This window comes from Olea europaea, chromosome 15, assembly GCF_002742605.1.
Source record: "Olea europaea var. sylvestris chromosome 15, O_europaea_v1, whole genome shotgun sequence".
Classification (NCBI taxonomy): Eukaryota; Viridiplantae; Streptophyta; class Magnoliopsida; order Lamiales; family Oleaceae; genus Olea; species Olea europaea.
Genome location: NC_036251.1, coordinates 31,719,153 through 31,724,293, shown reverse-complemented (window position 1 = coordinate 31,724,293; position 5,141 = coordinate 31,719,153).

Below are 5,141 nucleotides of genomic sequence, written 5' to 3'. Positions count from 1 at the left end.
AATCCTAGAAATACCACTTTATCCATGAAAAATGTACACTTTTTAAAATTAGCATACAATTGTTCATTTTTCAACACTACAAGCACACAACGAAGATGTCCCACATGCTCGTCAAGATTTTTGCTATAGATTAAGATATCATCAAAATATACTACAACAAATTTTCCAATGAAAACATGTAAAACATGGTTCATTAAGCGCATAAAAGTGCTCGGTGCATTTGTGAGTCCAAAAGGCATAACTAACTATTCATACAAACCATACTTAGTTTTAAATGCAATTTTCCACTCATCACCTTCCCTCATACAAATTTGATGATACCCACTTTTAAGATCTATTTTACTAAAAATACTAGCACTGTGTAATTCATCTAACATATCATCCAACCTAGGAATATGATGATGATACTTTATCGTTATATTGTTGATGGCTCTGCAATCCACACACATTGGCCATGTTCCATCTTTCTTTGGCACTAACAACACTGGAACTGCACACGGACTCAAGCTTTCCCGAATATAGCCTTTTCCCATCAACTCTTCCACTTGCTTCTGAAGCTCCTTGGTCTTCTCAGGATTACTCCAATAAGCTGGTTGATTTGAAATAAATGTTCCAGGTATGAAGTTAATTTAATGTTCAATTCCCCGAATGGGTGGCAATCCACTCGGTATGTCCTCCAAGAATACGTCTCGAAATTCCTACAAAACAGTGTTAGCCAAACTAGGGAGGGGGTGTTAGATTTCTCAAAATGAAGGAGTGTTTCCTTGTACAGCAATAAAAATATCTCTCGATTGTTGCCCTCCTCAATTCACTCTCTTTTGCAAAGAAATTCACTCGTAATTTTCTTTTCTCTCTTGTGGCTTCTCTCTTATTTTTCTTTCTAACAGCCACCTCACAATTTCCTCTCTTGCTTACTATCTCACAATTTTCTCTCTGTTTTTCTCGCTCATACATCTCTCCTATTTTCTAACTCACTTACTATCCTCTCTTCCTCATTCCTTAATTCATGGACCTGCACCGATGTTAATGGTACAAGACTGATAGTCCTACCATCCTTGACGAAACTGTAGTGATTTTTATTCCCATCATGCATAGCTTTCTTATCATATTCCATGGTCTCCCCAATAAAATATACCCGGCTTGCATTGGTACTATATCACACATCACCTCGTCTCGGTAACTACCAATTGATATATTTACTAACACCCTTCGATTAACCCTAACTTCTCTACCCTCATTTTAACGATTGCAATTTATATGGCCTAGGATGCTTCAACAATGTTAAATGTAACTTCTCTACAAGTGCTACGCTAGCAACACTTGGGCAAAAATCAATATCAATAATTACACTACATACCATATTGTTGACGTGACATCGAGTATGGAAGATATTTTCCCTTTGCAACTCCAAATCATCCACCTTGATGTGAGTAGTAAGAGCTCTCCTTGCAACAAGTAAATCCCCAACGGCTCCTTCACAATTTTCTCCATCACTAGCCTCTTCCAATGTCGACATGTCATCATAATCGCCTTCACTTTCGCTCACCAACTCTCCATTATCCCGCAACAACATTTCCCTTTTATTTGGACAATATGAAGCAATGTGCCCCGACCCCTAGCAGCTAAAGCACTTGATGTCTCGACTCTTTGATGGTTGCGATTTCGATTTTGATATTTTTTTGCTAGCGCCCTCATCCTTTCCCTTTGGCCAATCATTCCTACCTTTAGGTACAACCCTATCACCTTTTTTATTATCCCACATCGGCTTCCATGATGAATCAGAACCCGAAGTACCTATTGGCTGCCTAGTTGTCCCATTCCTCTTCAATTGTCTCTCCACCTTCATGGCAGCATGCAATATATCCTCTGGCTCCACATAGTGCTACAATTCAACGGCATTAGCAATCTCACTATTTAACCCATTCAAGAATCGAGCCATAATAGCTTCTCGATCCTCCACCACATTCGCCCTAATCATAAACATCTTCATATTCTTATGGTAATCCTCTACACTCTTTGACCCTTGATACAAGCTTTGTGACCTTTGATGGATTTCCCTATAGTAGTGATTAAGAACAAAGTGTTTCCTCATTAACACCTTCAACTCATCCTAAGCGCTAATTGGTCTCCCTCCATCCCTACACTGTGAAGTAACCTCCTGATCCCACCAAGATATTGCGTAGTCAATGAATTCAAGAGTTGTTAATTTCACCTTTTTCTCTTCCGATTAATTATCGCACTCAAAAATCAATTCAACCTTCCTTTCCCATTCTAAGTAGGCCTCTAGGTCACTTCTCCCCTTAAATTGCGGTATCGTTATTTTAATATTTTCCAAATTACCATTTACTTCATCACCAACATTATGTCTGCCCCGTCTTTCTATCCTATTACCTCTATTCCTCGTTCGTCCCAAATCAACGTCATTAACCTCATAATCATCCATGTCACTATCATACTCTTCACGCCTCACCCTCCTACGTTCTCATCTACTCGGTCCCCTAGCATTCGACACTTCTACTGGTTGCCCCCTATTAAGATTAACGATTACCGAACCTATTTGTGCCATCCAAGCTGCCTGCGTATCCACTTTTTCCTTTAAATCCCCAAGCACCCTTTCAAAATGTCGTATCCCATCATTCGAAGAATTGTTAGGATTTCCATATCGGCTGGAATTTGAATCTTCTCTTTCTGACATCCTAAAACTAGAAATTTTCTGCTTCACCGGCTTTCACTCGAAAATCACACAAGTTTTGACTTTTTCCCTTTATGAAACTCACCACTCCGTCTTTTACTGCTCAATACTTTCTTCCAAATGCTCCAAAGAATAATAGTAAACCTAAAGAATTTAAAAACCCGTGGAATTCTAAACCGAATGTAAATCAAAGATTGTAAAATCAAGGGATCGAAGAATTTTTAATGGAATCAAGAAACCCAAGTAGGTTGACACAATTGATAAAAAAAAAAAAAAAAAAGTAACGTGACTCGACTAATTTAATGGAAACTAAAGACTAGCAAAAGTAATTGACTCAATTTTGAAATTAACTCGAAAATTGAAATAAAATATGTTGATAGCAATTGAACAAAATAACAATATAATATCCCATTTTTCGGCTTTTTGCTTCATTTTTTGTTTTTTGCCTTTTTCTCGGTTTCTTTCTTTTCTTTTTTGACACAAAAACAATAGCAAAAGACAAACTACCAAAAAATTGAGCAAAAGTGACCCAAGAACGAAGAATGAAGAAAGAAAACTAACAAAAATGTGGAAAACTAAAAACTAGACTCAACGAAGAAAATAAAAAGATATAACTTGTTAATTGGAACATGACTCTGATACCAATTGATGCGAACCCTATAGAAGTGTTGACTACAAAACCCCGAACAAGATTGTTCCAAAACCCAGAAAAGCCAAACTAGAGGTTTAGAGATTGAACTCCAAATTAGTGAACCAGCAAACCCAGCAAGATCGTTGCTTGAAGGACCTCTTGATTATACAATCTAAGACTCGTACCCGAGCTGTAGAACGCAACAAGAATTACAATCCTTGATAAGTTCCAATTGTCAATGAAAAATGAAGACGAAAGCACAATAGTCTCTATATTAAAATTCTCTCAAATGTATAAAGTGTCTAAGGTTACAATGAAAAAAAAAAATCCATATTTATACTAGAATCAAAACTCCTAGAAAATCTAGTGAAAATCGTGCAAAACTCGTCCAAGATTACATTGATATGGAAAAGAAATAAAATCTTGTAAAATGTGGAAAAAAATCGGAAAAGGAGAATTTTAACCCGGACTTTTAACTATGCAACCGCATAGTGTAAATGTATGTGGTCTTATAGTTCATTTGAACTGACCCCACGAATTCCCTGCTCCACTATACGACCGCATAGTAGTTCGGTTGGCCTCCGAATTCGTCCCTTTGTATTGAATTGATCCACTTTGTTTCGGCTCTCGACCCGAACATGAAAGTTACCTCGTTTTGTGTCTCGAATATTGTCCCATCAATAGTTGACAGAACTAATAATCACATCGCTTGTTTTACTCGCTTTGCTCTTGATCGCATCATCGGTCTGTCTTCGATTATCAACGGGTCTCGTTCTGCACTTGTCTTCGTCGGACTTGACTCTTGGATCACATCAACTAAGCCATAGGATTCGATTATTGCACTAACTATTCTAATTCAGGTACGCTTCCACTATAGATTTCGAATTTTTTGATGATCTAACATGAAAGTTTCGATGATTTTAAGGTAATAAATTCTTCTACAAGTGGTATCAGAGCTTTTTCATGTTGAATCATTGAGAATTAAAGTTTTAGAATTTGGTTCTTGCAATATTTTTGAAGTTTTTTGATTTGATAATTTTGGATAAAGTTTTGTTGAATTTGAAAACTATTTGATATGTAATTCTTGGTTATATTCCTGGATCTGGAATGAATTCTTTAAAATTTTTGGATTACGAATTTTTTTTTATGGGTTACAGATTTTTTCAAGTTTAAAAAAAAAATTGGTTTTCTTGCTATTGGGAGCAGTGTCCGCTGCAATCGGCAGTGGCAGCCGACGCTGTTTGGAAGCAGAATAGCTGGCACTGCTGCAAACGCAGTAGCGCCGGGGATTGCTTACCACACCGGCGCTTTGTCGGCACCGCCTATAAAGAGAGAAAGAGGGAAAGAATATTTTTAGGGTTTTCTTTCAGTTTCTGTGAGATTTGGGGCAGGGGCTTCATATGTAAATTGCTTAATTTGAAGTCCTTGCTTGCAATTTCCATTAGGGCTAAAATTTAATGCTTTAGTCATTAAAGTTTAAGGCTTATGCTATTGGGCACTTAAGTTTTAGGTCAAATAATTCAATCCCTAAAGTTTAAAAATTAATTAATTTGGGCCATTAAAGTTCTGAATTTTATAATTAAAGCCCTCAAACTTTAATTATTAATTCAAATTGGCCCCCAAAGTTTTAATTTATTCTAATTGGCCCCCTAACGTTTTGAATTGATTAATTTTGGTCCCTAAAGTTTTAAATTCATTAATTTTGGCCCCTAAAGTTTGGAATTAATTAATTTTGCCCCCTAAAGTTTTGAATTATTAACTCTAAGGCCCCTAAAGTTTAAAACTAAATAAATTATGCAAAATTGGTGATTTTCTTTC